At 44.1% G+C, this 16,181-nt stretch overlaps 2 long non-coding RNA genes across 8 annotated transcripts in view; one reads left to right on the forward strand and one right to left on the reverse strand.

The window, feature by feature from the left end:
- Positions 1-14,554, reverse strand: part of LOC147272622 (uncharacterized) — a 66,142-nt gene extending 51,588 nt beyond the window's left edge. For 4 of the 7 annotated variants that reach the window (XR_015115918.1, XR_015115913.1, XR_015115917.1 and 1 more), the window contains exons 1-3: positions 14,377-14,554; positions 13,591-13,625; positions 13,308-13,414 (exon numbers count right to left, since the gene is read on the reverse strand). This is a non-coding gene — a long non-coding RNA (uncharacterized LOC147272622). Of the gene's footprint in view, positions 1-7,814; positions 10,639-10,783; positions 11,172-12,906; positions 13,094-13,307; positions 13,415-13,590; positions 13,626-14,376 lie in introns of those variants that run through there. The other 3 variants (XR_015115916.1, XR_015115919.1, XR_015115915.1) reach the window with 3 other exon arrangements.
- Positions 4,501-5,796, forward strand: LOC147272623 (uncharacterized). Its single transcript, XR_015115912.1, has 3 exons — positions 4,501-4,572; positions 5,470-5,693; positions 5,736-5,796. It is a non-coding gene; the product is annotated as an uncharacterized LOC147272623 (long non-coding RNA).
- Positions 14,555-16,181: the final 1,627 nt, after the last annotated feature.

Consider the following 16,181-nt stretch of genomic DNA (forward strand, 5'->3'; position numbering starts at 1 on the left):
TTGGAGTGGTGGAAACTTGAGGAGGAGGAGGAGGAGGAGAAGAGGAGCTGGAAGTACGAGAGATACGGGCAGAGAGACAGACAGGTAAGGGAGGAGATGGAGAGGCGTCGGAGGGAGGAGGAAGAGAGGGTGAGGAAGAGGAGGCAGCGGATGGACGAAGACGAGGAGAAGGTGAGGAGGAAGAGGCAGCGGATGGACGAAGAGGAGGAGCAGGTGAGGAGGAAGAGACAGCGGATGGACGAAGAGGAGGAGCAGGTGAGGAAGAGGAGGCAGCGACAGCACGGTGAGGAGGAGCAGGTGAGGAAGAGGAGGCAGCGACAGAACGGTGAGGAGGAGCAGGTGAGGAAGAGGCAGCGGATGGACGAAGAGGAGGAGCAGGTGAGGAGGAGGAGGAGGAGGAGGAGGAGGCCGTACGGAGGAGATGAGGTAAGGAGGTGGGAGCAGAGGACCAGCAGAGAGGAGCGGTTCAGACAGGTGAACTCACACAGAAGAACTCCCTGGAGGTAAAGGTACACAGTGGGGGGGCTGGGGGGTAGTACCAAGAAGTAGTGTGTGTACTTTTATTTGTCAAATGTGGTTTCGTTTCCTGCATCACAACAGCATTTAGAAAGTAAAACATCAATTGGCTCAGTAAAGAACAGTTTCACACCTGCAGTATTTGCAGAATTCAGCTCTGTTCCACAGGACCAGTATTCCTAGTAATTGCAGTACTCGCAGTATTACTAGCAGGAGCAGTACTGCACAGCCCCCTTCATTTGGAGTTGTCCTGGTTTTGACCTATTTGATCAGTTCCAGATGTCCTATCATCTGATCCACTTCTTCCTGACCTGGTCAGTTTGCTACTTTGTTGTGTTAACTGCGCGTCACAGACGGCAGCACTGTAAAATGGCGGCGCCACCCAGGAACGTGACGTCACATCTGATGTCAGTCAATCAGAGCGACATTCAGACTTTTCTTTTTCTCGCGCACGAGACGTTGGTGGAGCAGGCGAGGTCTGCTGGTCCTACTGGTCCCGTGTGAACAGGGCTTTAGAACCCAATCAAGAACGCTAGCGACGCCAGAAGCTGCAATCCTGGCTCTCACGTGCTGTTGCTGATGCAGGTTTTGCTTTGCCCTTCATGTTCCATCAAAAAGCAAAAAGACACCGGTACTGGTACTCCTGGTTTACTGGGACGGGGTTCGACTCCCTGCGGTGTCCTGCTGACTGATGTGGCTTTTCATGAAAGGTTTCTTTTACACAAATGTCCAAAAGTGACAACATTAACTGGAAACATGTGGAACGATGAGCTTCAGCTACTGACAGCTACTCATCATAATCCGTCAGGAAATGTTTTGATGAATTATGTTTACGTTTTTTCATCATTTGTTTTGTATCTTTTACTGTTCCATATTTTTTACAGTATTAATATTTACTTGATTTCATTGAATTTAGTAGAAGTTGCTTGACACTACCAGTATTTTCTGTACTCTTTGTTTCAGGATGATTTCATAGCCGTGTTTGTTTGTTTCAGACATATTTGTTCATCTACACATTTATTAATCTACATTTATTTAAGGAAGTCAAGTGCTGTCCAAAGGGAAAATTAAATTTTGAAAACAAACAATGTCTTGAATGACCAGGCGGTCTCCACGGCAACCATCTCGGGTGTATAAAAGGCCACCGGGTCATCTAACTGTCACCATTTCACCTTGAGCTTCAGAAGTCTGCGCTGACTTTTGAGGAGCTTCTTGAGATTTGGTGTGAGACTCTTGGACAGCTGCTGAGAATCTTGGTTGGATCAATTTAGCTGAGACGCCCAGAGCTTCAGAGGTAAGAGAGTGATGCTGTTTTTCTGATTGACTGGCGACAACATGCTATGCTAAATATGCTGTGCTAATTAGCCTAGCATAGGTATCTTGTTTTATGCTGGATAAAGAAATATATACACTGTCTTATTTTGTTAAAATGTAGAACACAGTGTTGAGAGTTAAGCTGGTTCCATATTTCATCGGAGACCCAACAGCCTCAGCTAATTAGCCTAGCATTAGCATCTTGACTAAACATTTCAGTTTGAAAAATACTTTCAGATGAGTGAAGAAGAACATGCATCTACTGTTTTATTTTGTTAAAAATGGCTTCAATAAATATCAATGATTTGATGACAGTGTTGAAAGTTGAGCTGTTTTCATGTTTTGTCAAAGGCAAAATAGGCTTTGATGATTAGCCTAGCATTAGCATCCGGTCATTGTTTGAAAACGCTGTGCGCTGATGAGGCAGAAACCTGTACGCACACCGACTTGGCAATAAGTTTGAAAATATTTGGTGTTTGGTGAATAACTGGCACACTTTTACTTCATTTCTTAAAAAAAAAACATTTGTCAGTACTTTGATGACAATGTTGGCATAAATACTTAAAATTCAGCCGTTTGCATGTTCAAGTATTAGCTAAATAAGCTATGTGAGTTAGCCTAGCATCTTTGAGGGAGGTGGGAAACCTGCTGACTTCAGCTGTGACTATGATTTGCTGTCCAGAAGTTTAAGTGGATCATGTGTACTTGGTATGTTTAAGAAGTACATGGACAACATGGAGGTTTATTCTGTACGAATGAATTAAATTCTTTTCATCTAATTGTGAGGCTTGATTACAAATTGAATATTTTTCTTTCACCTGTTGATTTTTGTCACGTGGTGTCTTATCGTTTGCTCTTAAATCATTTGAATCTGACAGGAAAGAAAGAGGTTTGTTAATAGAAGGAAGGTAAGACGGTAGGTAGAATGACCTTGGAGTGGTGGAAACTTGAGGAGGAGGAGGAGGAGAAGAGGAGCTGGAAGTACGAGAGATACGGGCAGAGAGACAGACAGGTAAGGGAGGAGATGGAGAGGCGTCGGAGGGAGGAGGAAGAGAGGGTGAGGAAGAGGAGGCAGCGGATGGACGAAGACGAGGAGAAGGTGAGGAGGAAGAGGCAGCGGATGGACGAAGAGAAGGAGCAGGTGAGGAGGAAGAGACAGCGGATGGACGAAGAGGAGGAGCAGGTGAGGAAGAGGAGGCAGCGACAGCACAGTGAGGAGGAGCAGGTGAGGAAGAAGAGGCAGCGACAGCACGGTGAGAAGGAGCAGGTGAGGAAGAGGCAGCGGATGGACGAAGAGGAGGAGCAGGTGAGGAGGAGGAGGAGGAGGAGGAGGAGGCCGTACGGAGGAGATGAGGTAAGGAGGTGGGAGCAGAGGACCAGCAGAGAGGAGTGGTTCAGACAGGTGAACTCACACAGAAGAACTCCCTGGAGGTAAAGGTACACAGTGGGGGTGGGGGGTGGGGGGTAGTACCAAGAAGTAGTGTGTGTACTTTTATTTGTCAAATGTGGTTTCGTTTCCTGCATCACAACAGCATTTAGAAAGTAAAACATCAATTGGCTCAGTAAAGAACAGTTTCACACCTGCAGTATTTGCAGAATTCAGCTCTGTTCCACAGGACCAGTATTCCTAGTAATTGCAGTACTCGCAGTATTACTAGCAGGAGCAGTACTGCACAGCCCCCTTCATTTGGAGTTGTCCTGGTTTTGACCTATTTGATCAGTTCCAGATGTCCTATCATCTGATCCACTTCTTCCTGACCTGGTCAGTTTGCTACTTTGTTGTGTTAACTGCGCGTCACAGACGGCAGCACTGTAAAATGGCGGCGCCGCCCAGGAACGTGACGTCACATCTGATGTCAGTCAATCAGAGCGACATTCAGACTTTTCTTTTTCTCGCGCACGAGACGTTGGTGGAGCAGGCGAGGTCTGCTGGTCCTACTGGTCCCGTGTGAACAGGGCTTTAGAACCCAATCAAGAACGCTAGCGACGCCAGAAGCTGCAATCCTGGCTCTCACGTGCTGTTGCTGATGCAGGTTTTGCTTTGCCCTTCATGTTCCATCAAAAAGCAAAAAGACACCGGTACTGGTACTCCTGGTTTACTGGGACGGGGTTCGACTCCCTGCGGTGTCCTGCTGACTGATGTGGCTTTTCATGAAAGGTTTCTTTTACACAAATGTCCAAAAGTGACAACATTAACTGGCAACATGTGGAACGATGAGCTTCAGCTACTGACAGCTACTCATCATAATCCGTCAGGAAATGTTTTGATGAATTATATTTACGTTTTTTCATCATTTGTTTTGTATCTTTTACTGTTCCATATTTTTTACAGTATTAATATTTACTTGATTTCATTGAATTTAGTAGAAATTGCGTGACACTACCAGTATTTTCTGTACTCTTTGTTTCAGGATGATTTCATAGCCGTGTTTGTTTGTTTCAGACATATTTGTTCATCTACACATTTATTAATCTACATTTATTTAAGGAAGTCAAGTGCTGTCCAAAGGGAAAATTAAATTTTGAAAACAAACAATGTCTTGAATGACCAGGCGGTCTCCACGGCAACCATCTCGGGTGTATAAAAGGCCACCGGGTCATCTAACTGTCACCATTTCACCTTGAGCTTCAGAAGTCTGCGCTGACTTTTGAGGAGCTACTTGAGATTTGGTGTGAGACTCTTGGACAGCTGCTGAGAATCTTGGTTGGATCAATTTAGCTGAGACGCCCAGAGCTTCAGAGGTAAGAGAGTGATGCTGTTTTTCTGATTGACTGGCGACAACATGCTATGCTAAATATGCTGTGCTAATTAGCCTAGCATAGGTATCTTGTTTTATGCTGGAGAAAGAAATATATACGCTGTCTTATTTGGTTAAAATGTAGAATACAGTGTTGAGAGTTAAGCTGGTTCCATATTTCATCGGAGAACCAACAGCCTCAGCTAATTAGCCTAGCATTAGCATCTTGACTAAACATTTCAGTTTGAAAAATACTTTCAGATGAGTGAAGAAGAACATGCATCTACTGTTTTATTTTGTTAAAAATGGCTTCAATAAATATCAATGATTTGATGACAGTGTTGAAAGTTGAGCTGTTTTCATGTTTTGTCAAAGGCAAAATAGGCTTTGATGATTAGCCTAGCATTAGCATCCGGTCATTGTTTGAAAACGCTGTGCGCTGATGAGGCAGAAACCTGTACGCACACCGACTTGGCAATAAGTTTGAAAATATTTGGTGTTTGGTGAATAACTGGCATGCTTTTACTTCATTTCTTTAAAAAAAACATTTGTCAGTACTTTGATGACAATGTTGGCATAAATACTTAAAATTCAGCTGTTTGCATGTTCAAGTATTAGCTAAATAAGCTATGTGAGTTAGCCTAGCATCTTTGAGGGAGGTGGGAAACCTGCTGACTTCAGCTGTGACTATGATTTGCTGTCCAGAAGTTTAAGTGGATCATGTGTACTTGGTATGTTTAAGAAGTACATGGACAACATGGAGGTTTATTCTGTACGAATGAATTAAATTCTTGTCATCTAATTGTGAGGCTTGATTACAAAATGAAAATTTTTCTTTCACCTGTTGATTTTTGTCACGTGGTGTCTTATCGTTTGCTCTTAAATCATTTGAATCTGACAGGAAAGAAAGAGGTTTGTTAATAGAAGGAAGGTAAGACGGTAGGTAGAATGACCTTGGAGTGGTGGAAACTTGAGGAGGAGGAGGAGGAGGAGAAGAGGAGCTGGAAGTACGAGAGATACGGGCAGAGAGACAGACAGGTAAGGGAGGAGATGGAGAGGCGTCGGAGGGAGGAGGAAGAGAGGGTGAGGAAGAGGAGGCAGCGGATGGACGAAGAGGAGGAGCAGGTGAGGAAGAAAAGGCAGCGGATGGACGAAGAGGAGGAGCAGGTGAGGAAGAAAAGGCAGCGGATGGACGAAGAGGAGGAGCAGGTGAGGAGGAAGAGGAGGCAGCGGATGGACGAAGAGAAGGAGCAGGTGAGGAGGAAGAGACAGCGGATGGACGAAGAGGAGGAGCAGGTGAGGAAGAGGAGGCAGCGACAGCACGGTGAGGAGGAGCAGGTGAGGAAGAGGCAGTGGATGGACGAAGAGGAGGAGCAGGTGAGGAGGAGGAGGAGGAGGAGGCGGCCGTACGGAGGAGATGAGGTAAGGAGGTGGGAGCAGAGGACCAGCAGAGAGGAGTGGTTCAGACAGGTGAACTCACACAGAAGAACTCCCTGGAGGTAAAGGTACACAGTGGGGGGGCTGGGGGGTAGTACCAAGAAGTAGTGTGTGTACTTTTATTTGTCAAATGTGGTTTCGTTTCCTGCATCACAACAGCATTTAGAAAGTAAAACATCAATTGGCTCAGTAAAGAACAGTTTCACACCTGCAGTATTTGCAGAATTCAGCTCTGTTCCACAGGACCAGTATTCCGAGTAATTGCAGTACTCGCAGTATTACTAGCAGGAGCAGTACTGCACAGCCCCCTTCATTTGGAGTTGTCCTGGTTTTGACCTATTTGATCAGTTCCAGATGTCCTATCATCTGATCCACTTCTTCCTGACCTGGTCAGTTTGCTACTTTGTTCTGTTAACTGCGCGTCACAGACGGCAGCAGTGTAAAATGGCGGCGCCGCCCAGGAACGTGACGTCACATCTGATGTCAGTCAATCAGAGCGACATTCAGACTTTTCTTTTTCTCGCGCACGAGACGTTGGTGGAGCAGGCGAGGTCTGCTGGTCCTACTGGTCCCGTGTGAACAGGGCTTTAGAACCCAATCAAGAACGCTAGCGACGCCAGAAGCTGCAATCCTGGCTCTCACGTGCTGTTGCTGATGCAGGTTTTGCTTTGCCCTTCATGTTCCATCAAAAAGCAAAAAGACACCGGTACTGGTACTCCTGGTTTACTGGGACGGGGTTCGACTCCCTGCGGTGTCCTGCTGACTGATGTGGCTTTTCATGAAAGGTTTCTTTTACACAAATGTCCAAAAGTGACAACATTAACTGGCAACATGTGGAACGATGAGCTTCAGCTACTGACAGCTACTCATCATAATCCGTCAGGAAATGTTTTGATGAATTATATTTACGTTTTTTCATCATTTGTTTTGTATCTTTTACTGTTCCATATTTTTTACAGTATTAATATTTACTTGATTTCATTGAATTTAGTAGAAATTGAGTGACACTTCCAGTATTTTCTGCACTCTTTTCATGAAAGGTTTCTTTCTTGCCTAATTTTCTCTCTGGTTTTCATCTGGACAGAAGGGTTCCTCCCAGAGGACCGAGTCCCTCATGAAGAACCAGACCTGCAGGCTAACATCAGAAACCCAGAGAGAGTTTGGGTGATAAACACGTGATTAATACACAGAAACTGCTCCATTCCACAAGGCCCCTTTAAAGACACACACACACACACACCCCTCTGGACTTTGTCCTGATAATTCACCTTAAATGTAAACTATCCAACACTCTCACCCATTTCCTGTAATTCTTTCAACATTCCGTTGTTTCAGTGGATCCATAGCCTAAGAATAAGTGAATTATCAAACTTGTGATTCCATCTCGAACTGTGAAACTCGAGCGTGAGTCTCATTTGAATGAGTGAAATCATCTTTCCTCAGGTGTGTGTGCATTCGCTGTGTTACCAAAAAATAAAAAATAAACATTGTCTCTTAACTCGTCGTCGATGGAATTCCCAAAATTGACTGTGTCAAGAGCTCCGCTACACACGTATTGAATTCCTGTCAGGCGGCCAACTCTCCATCCGCAGTCAAGTCAATGAAGAAATTGTATTTTGGGCTTTGTCGTCATCTAAACTACATCCCTGCAACAATTCACTTTGTCCCTTTAATAAATTGGCGGAATAAGTAATAAGTAATTTTGAGCATCTGTGTTTACTCTTGTAACATTTAATCACTGCGTTAAAATTTTAGCACTGGAGGCCTGTTATATGACCAACACACACGTTTTTTTGAATTTTAATCGGCGTACACTCAAGTTTTACTCCACTACTGCATGGCAACATGCGCAACTCATTCATTGTCATAAATGCAAGCCTCCGAAAGCAAACTGAAACGCAACATTTAATGGGTGTCAAATAAATAGCAAGAAAATACAAAATCGGTGAGCGATTCGCTTGATAAATAGCACTGGAACTGGAGCGATCCAGTGGTTTCCATAGCGACATGGTGAAAGGGGGACATTTAGCGCTACATGACGACGCTGTGCTAAAATACTATCAATATCAGGTCACTGGAGATGCAAACAATTCATCGATAAGAAGGGACTCGACTAAAATAAATTAATTGCGTTTTGAACCAGCAATTCCCCGTCAGTCCACGTGAGGGCGCGCTTGACGCCAGATGTACTTGACGCACACGCGGGAACCTATGTAGGATGAAGAGGTCGAGACGGAGTGCAGTACGGAGCCGCCTCAAGCAACAACACGACTTCGCTGATTGACCACCTGAATACGTGGAGCGAGTGGTTCTCAGCCTACCTGCAGACATGCGACATATCAGTGTTCCTCCGCGTGTCACAGCTGAAAGGCTAAAATCCGCTCCTCACTTTTAACGGCAAAAAAAGCAAATGTATATATCCTCTAGTCGTGAATGCACTCCCTCAGGATTGTGTTTTGCTGCTCAGTGACAGTGCACTCATTTATTCTCGTGTCAAAGTCGTCTACGTGTGATTACACTCTTCTATTCGTGAATGAATGCGATTCAGGAAAATGATTCACATTTTTTCTGTATATCAGAAGATAGCATTTGATGCTACGTATACAGTAGATAGAACCGACTGATTCACGGGGAAATTCAGCTTCTTAGAAAAACTGCTCCTCGTCAATTAATCGATCATCAATCGATAAGATGGAACAACGATCGATCGATGAATGACTCGATAATCTATTACCTTTTTTTGTTTTTCCACCTTCCCCTCCGCTCCGCTGATTTAAATGCTGCTCCACAAGACACAATCACACGTGAGAACTCTTTGCTAAATCAAGGGTACAAAATCAACCCGGCTCACGAATGAGACGGACGGGCTCTTCTCCGCTCGCGTTTGCATTGACCGTCCCGACTGTACGGGTGATGTATTCATGAGAAAACCTCACACAGAACGCAATTTACTGCAAACCGGGGACCGCCGTCGTGAAACACGACTCAGCTCTCCAAGACGGACTTCAATTTTCGGGGTAAACGATGCGCCATGATGAACAACCGGCGAGAGAAAAAAAAAAAAAAGGTATTAAGTCTGTAATGATGTTGAGTATAAGCAATCCTCTATAATAGCAGCGCCGCATCAATATCTGCAAATGATTTCTATTGTCTCCCTCCCCTGTGGTGGAATTCAAGTGATGCTGTAGTCTCGGGATCATCTATGAACCCGGCAGTGGAAATCAATAGTGTTTCACGAGATAACAAGGGATGTTGTACATCAACGCTGCTCTATTTCTCAAGATGATTTTAATCAACAGCAGCGAGTCTTTGGCTGCGCCGAGGTAATACGTTTAGTTTAGGTTTCATCGTTTTCCGTCTTTTAACAAACACAAAAATTGATCGAGAGTGCAAGCGTGTTCTCCGAGAAGTTTGGGCGGCTTCATCAACTGTGACAAACGTTAAAGACGTGGGCTCGCAGGGGGTCACCGACGACTCGCCCCCATGCAAATAAAATTTCACATTTACAAGAATACGTTTCATTCATCTCGGCACAACTCTGATTTGGATCAATCTGTGAGCGGCAGACAAAGGAGGATCGTCAGAATCATTCCTGCAGCGTGTGAGAGACATAAGAGCAGTACAAGACAAGGAGCACGCCGGGAAAACTACGATCAGGGACTGACCAACTTGTCATCCGAGGCCACATGAAGAAGGCTGACCCATAATTTCCACCAGGCCCGGCTGAGTCTCGTTACAGACGCGGCAGCCGGAACCGTTCCGGACCGCCCTAGTTGCCAGGTGCGTCCCTGAAGCGTCTCAGCGCTCCGTCAATTTGCATCGAAACAGATCAAACCAGACAGGAAGTCCCAACACAAATGGCATAGTGAGAGTCCAGTCAATTTTCAAAATAAAAACACCTGATAGGCAAAATACAAATCTGAGCCAGTGGAATCTGGGGTTAATTTGAACGGAGACCCTGTTCCAGGAGACGACGGGCTTCGCTTGAGAGATTACAATCCTGGATTTTAATTCTTAAAGACAGGAAGCAAAGCCTAGCTTGAGCTCCTGATGTTGAACCTGTCATAAATTGCACTCATGCACGCTGGGTTCCAACTGTGTTCACCAAGTACCCGAAGGTTTGATCCTCGTGCCCCCCGCTCCTGAAACTGCACCCCTATTGGCTGCTCCAGCATGTGGGACAATGAGGCAACATTGTAGAACCGCTAAGGGGAGGAGGCACAATAAAATACATCTACCATTGAAGACTAAATCAGGGTTTAAAGACCGCATTTGTGGTCTGTCCCTCCGGCTCAGTTAGGGACTCTTAAGGCCTTGTTTCGGACAAGAAAGCCAAAGTTTCACACTTGTGATTTGCCCTTTTTGGACTCAACAGTTGAGCGTAAAGACGCAAGACTTTCTCGGCTTGTTCCCGGAAGGCCTTTGATTTGACTTTGCAGATCTGTCTGGATACTTTTGGTCAGGGGATGAACAATGCTCTCCAGGGTGAAATGACCTCAGCCTCTGGAGCCAAATTCTCCGTCTGAGAGCCTATTAGAAGTTTCTTCCTCCCCCTCCCCCTCCCTTCTGGCTGCAAATCTCCCTCATCCTTCAAGTCGTCAGAAAAAGAATACAGTGAGCCCTGGTCCCGGTCCTGTGGGAAATAAAATGAGCTTTTGTGAATGAGGTGGACCCATATAAGACATCTGACTCACGTCCATTCCTTCACACAATATATAGAAGTGGAGTCAAAGAGAAAAAGCTTCATGGAATTGACAGGGTCTCGTTTAATCCCTTGTATGTCCAAGCTTCACAACTCTAATGAAAAACGTAATCTCAGTCGAGAAAAAAAAAAGGTTCAAACAGGCCAAGAAACTGCATCGGTTTGGTCCGTGTTGAAACAAAGGAACATTAGCAGAAAGCCTAATTAATTGGCTTATTGATTGAACAAATATACTCGAGATGCAGCACAGAGGAATAAAAACCCCCACAAAAGGACACGCTGGTTTACTTGTTCAGAGATTAAAATCTCAGTACCTCTGGAGATAAGAGCGGCATTGATCAACAACCCTTGTAAAAGCTTGCGATGCAGCGTCTGCCGGCCGGAGCGTTGTCGCCTCTCGTTACGTCACTCTCCTCTCATGACAGGGGTGCCTCTTCCACCGCTGGCGGAGATTTATTTTTCCTCTTTCAGGGAGGAAAAAAAAAAGTTTAATCAGCCATGACTGATTAGCTAACCAAACCCATTTCAGAGCCCTCCACGGGAAAAAGTTAGCAACACGCAGTCCTCAGCATCAGCGGCAGATAGCAGGAAGTCATTCACGACTTTGATGACTGCAGACGTGGTTGGGCTTTGCATGGAAATCAGGCAGATGGGGGGGGGGGGGATAGAAAATATTGAGTGGAAGAAAGGGAGTGGAATAGGAGGCCGATTTTCCAAGACAAAAAGGGACAAGGGTGTGAACCTGGGTGCTGTACCAAGAAATTAGCTAAAAATTATATATATATATATATATATATATATATATATATATATATATATATATATATATGAATAAATAATTTTATTTTTTTATTATTTTTTTGACTGTCAAGCTCAATTAGGTTGGGACGTTCTGAGGTTCAAACATTTCCAAAGTGGACAAAAACAGATCCGATTTTCCATGCAGTCAAGGAATGTGCTGCTGATTGTATCACGGGGTTGAAAATGCTCCTGTTTTTGTGTGTTTTAAAGTCAGGAATGTAAAATTCAGATTCGACTGAACGAACCTTTGCTTCCTCCCATTCAATTTTAATGATTTAATTTGTTTTACACAAAAAAGGTCGTCTTCCAGCGATATATAGTTTATTTATTGTCTATATAACTCATTTTCATTTGTCAAAAAAAAATTGCAATTTTATTTGTTTTTGTTGTTCAAAATTAAGTGCATTTAAAAAAAAAAAAAGGACCGAAAGTTGAATTCACAGGCATGAAATTCAAGAATCAGCGCCGTTCATGCGCGCCGACATCATTTGAGACGATGTCACACAAAAACCTTACATTTTATTAACATCTCAAGGATGCTAATAATTCAAATGAGGATCCTTAAAAGGTCACTGTCAAATTATCGTCGGTTAAATTGATAAGGACGCGTTTTCAGAGCGGAAAAATTGTTAAAATCCGGGGTCGTGGCTGCTGTTAATCAAGCGAAGGATGCAGGAGGTCCCTCAGCCGCTTCCTCTCTTGATATGGGCTGCGTGCCTTAATTAGATACATGTTATACCACACAAATCATCACGTGAGCTCGGCAATGGAATAACCTCTAATTGTGTCACTAATTAAGCAAGATAAAGGTATTTAGATCGTCCCCGGTAACTTCAGACGTGCCAACCCTGCGACGGAGCTTCATTAATTCAGCGCGCCTCCTGTCAGACGTTTGGTTTTTATCATGCCAACAAAGCATGCGGTTCCTTCATGAATACACCAAGGAAACCGGAGAATATGAATGCAGGATACCCGCAAGTTTAAAATAATTCCTCCTGATGTAAGACATGCTGACAACCAGACACAGAATGGCACTTTTTCTTGCTGACTTTCAGAAATTTCCTCTACATGCAGTCACATATTCCAAGAGCGTTCCACCTGGGCCCTGTCAGGATTTTTCAAGCTTTTTCCAAACTTTAATGTGTCCACAAAAGCTTGTTCCACCGGGATGAAGAGGCAGTGTCCTCCCATGTTTACATTCTCTCCCCACACTGTATATTTCCACCACAGTTCACAATTCTAAATCCCCTCGAGCGGTGTTCTTAAGTGCACTTGTCGTGCCGTCACACACATCGCTTCTGTCAGAGTGTGACGCCGGCGTTCATCAAAAATGCAGACAAGGCACTTTGATCACAAACTAGCAGGGGCCTAGAGAGCAAGTGCACAGGTGTTCACTACCTTGACAATGTCATTGCAGGCGTCCCATCTGCTCGTACTGTAACATCCATATGCATGGTGTTTTCAAGCTTCACCCATTCACCCCCGCTCGTCACCGAGGTGGAGCCTCTGTGGTCTCAAGAGCACCCTCTCACATCCTCCTCCTCCATGATAATGCGGCTTCGGTACAAGCGCTACATTTTTAAAACTGGAGAAAAGTGCAAACTCGGTGTACTTTGGAAAGTCAAAAAAGGAAAAAAAAAAAACTATCGCGAAGTCTGAGACGCTTTCGTTTTAATCCTGAACGGATAATCTCCAGAAAAATCAGTTAATAAACGCATGGGAACACATGAAAAAAATCTGAAATCTCTCTGTACAACATGTGGAGGCTTGCAAATTTGAAAAAAAAATCAAATACTTACGACGCTGGAAACAGTCAGAGGCGTCCCCGTTTCAACGACGCGAGGGCCAGCCTTTCCTGGAGATGACGTCATTTCCGCCACGCTCCGTGACACACCTCCTCCTCCTCCTGTCCGCATCAAAGTGAACTTTTACATACCAGCCATATTCTGACACACAATGAATGTGCTCTACTTCCGGTTTGTTGCTCGGCAACCTGGCTATACTTCCAGTTCACATAAACTGCACTCAATTCAATCATACGCTAATTAGGGGCATTTTTCACATTAATGTAAATTCTCTCACCAAATATCCAATTTGACAAATTCCTGCAATTTTCCCTGCAGAAAAAATAAAAATGCTCATTATAACACAATTCTTGAAGGAAAAAGGCGTTGCAAATTACGCATGCAACGATCACACACACACAAAAAAAAACCTGGAATCCCGCAGGGAAGCGGGTCAATCACTCACTCTCATTAAGCGCCTCCACAAAATGTGTCCTGATGACATCACCACTTCAGGTTTTTAATGCTTTGTCTTCCAGCGAAGGAAGACATCTGTTAGCATAGCTTGAGTGTGTTAGCGCGAGCCTCAAAGAGACGATTCTTTAAAAGGACAACAAATTGAATGTTGATAAGAAGGTGGAGTGACAAAGACATGATTTTAAAAGAATAAATAGGCTCTGACACACGACTGCATCATCAAACGCTTCCTTTCACTGCTTCACCAAGAGGGGGGGGGGGGGGGGGGGGGTTGCGAGTTTGGCTCGTTGCAGACCAGAACTTCAAAAGATGGAAATTTTATAGGACACGTTACATCAAGCGGTTGTGTCCCTTGCATGCTGTGCCAAGTGAGGGTTAGTGGTGAAGGTAGGAGAATATAGAGGGCAACTCAATAACTCAACCAAACCCAATGTAAAAAGAACATAACATTTTTTTTTCAGTTATAAAATGGATTTACCTGAAATTTCCCCATCGAGATTGATGGAAATGGGTTTTTTTTTTTTTTGCGTGTGTGTAACTCTCCCAAAACAGCTCTGAAAATAACAGAATGGCCGGAGTTGAAAAAGAAAGAGATCCTTCTACTTACAGGGAAAATACTTCGGCCTCCACAGCAAAAAAACCCCAAAAACAAACCTCAAAGAGTGACGATTGTTTGGAACAGGCACAAGAGTCTGACCTCTCATGTGACTTTGTGGCCAGATGCCTGTAAATGTTAAGCCCCTCCCCTCAGATCAACCAACCATGAATTCAGTCAATTATTTCGAACCCTGACAAAAACAAAGACAATTATTCACCCACTTGACATAGAAAACCGGATTTCTCAATCAGTGCGTCAACTGAAGCCTTCGAAACAAATCCAATCCGATGATGCAACCCCGGATTTCACTCAGAATGGTACCTTCCGTTATCAGCACACCTGCTTCGAAAAGACAAGCAGGGGAGGCGGCCTAGACTTCCTCTGGAGGCCAACAACAAAGGTGGAACTCCTCTGGAGAGTTGAAAACCTAGATGGTCCAGACGTGACTGCAGCAGTTGGTACTAACCAGCACCTGACATCAGTAACCGAACCAACGACTTTTTTCCTAAACTCAGCCGGGCTTCAACCGACATGTCATAAAGAACTATTTTGGTCTCATTTCAAGGAGCTCAACATGTTTTTTTGAACTACAAAACTTGTAAAGTTTCATCACTGCCGCACTCTTAAATGTGCGTCTTCGTCAAGACACACGGCGGTTATGAATATTCATCGATGACCTCACGTTTCACAGAAATACTGAAATATTTTGGCTTTTGCCGAATGAAACAATGTTTGCTGCAGGATAGTGGTATGATTTCATGCTGGACTCCTTTATTCTGATGTTAATTCAATCGTCAAGGACCGACTGAATGTGAACAACAAACTTTTTGGCACTGAAAAGCGATGCGATTGTTTAATTCCTACACCTGAGTCACATTTGGTTGCATGAACTCAACATGTTGTGAAAATGTAATTAGAACACCTAGCCATTAATATCGAGCAGTTGGAGGCTGCTGGAATGATTATTTGTTACTCCTTGTCTCCTGCACTTGCACAGCTGCCCGAGCAGTGTGTTGCTGTCACAGTCGCCCCATCTGTTTGGCGCCGGTGTTTAGTTAAGCAATAAATGAACGAGAATGCAGGGTGGGGAGGAGACGAGGAAGGGCTTCCAGGAAAGAAATGTGAATTAAGGGTCATTTAAAAAAAAAAAAAAAGGAGCATGAGCTGACTTGAATTGCTTGTTTTGCTTGAGGTCGGAAACTAAAAGACATGCTTTGAGTTGGAGGAAGAAAAAATATGTGCACAAGCGAAAGAAAAGAGGCGGTTTTCAGTGCCCTCCATCAGTTTAGCTTTCTCCTCAGAAATTAATGAGCTTTTATCATTGGGTTTTGATTGAGTAATTAATTTCATTAGGTCCATCTGACAGCTTTATGTCATGCACGGTAAATCTTGAAATTGCATGTTAAAGCTAACCGAGTCCTACGGAATGATGACAACAAGGACAGCATTGATGAGAGAAGCTGGATTGTGCATTTTTAAAAAGATAAACAGGTGGTAAATTTAGAGAGACTTAACCATCCGTGCAGGTGCTGATACTTCACCGGTGGAGAAATGCCATAAGCTGTGCAAGCAGTGCTGGTGCCCAGGAGATTGGCATAATGGGACTGCATGGATGGATGGATGGGTGGGTGGACTGGTGGGTGGGGTGAGATAAAGTACAAAGCCGGTAGATAAATAATCATTTCCAGTATCAGATTTTAACCGTACATCGGTCAGTTGTGATTGTAAGAGTGTTTGGGATGACTCTACATATGAAGGCGTCATCAGCAAAGAATCAAACCTTAAACCTCTCATACACTAGGAAACTTCGCAAT

This window comes from Aulostomus chinensis, chromosome 1 (assembly GCF_037954235.1).
Source record: "Aulostomus chinensis isolate RoL2024-O1b breed Wild chromosome 1, RoL_Achi_v1.0, whole genome shotgun sequence".
In the NCBI taxonomy this organism is placed as follows: domain Eukaryota; kingdom Metazoa; phylum Chordata; class Actinopteri; order Syngnathiformes; family Aulostomidae; genus Aulostomus; species Aulostomus chinensis.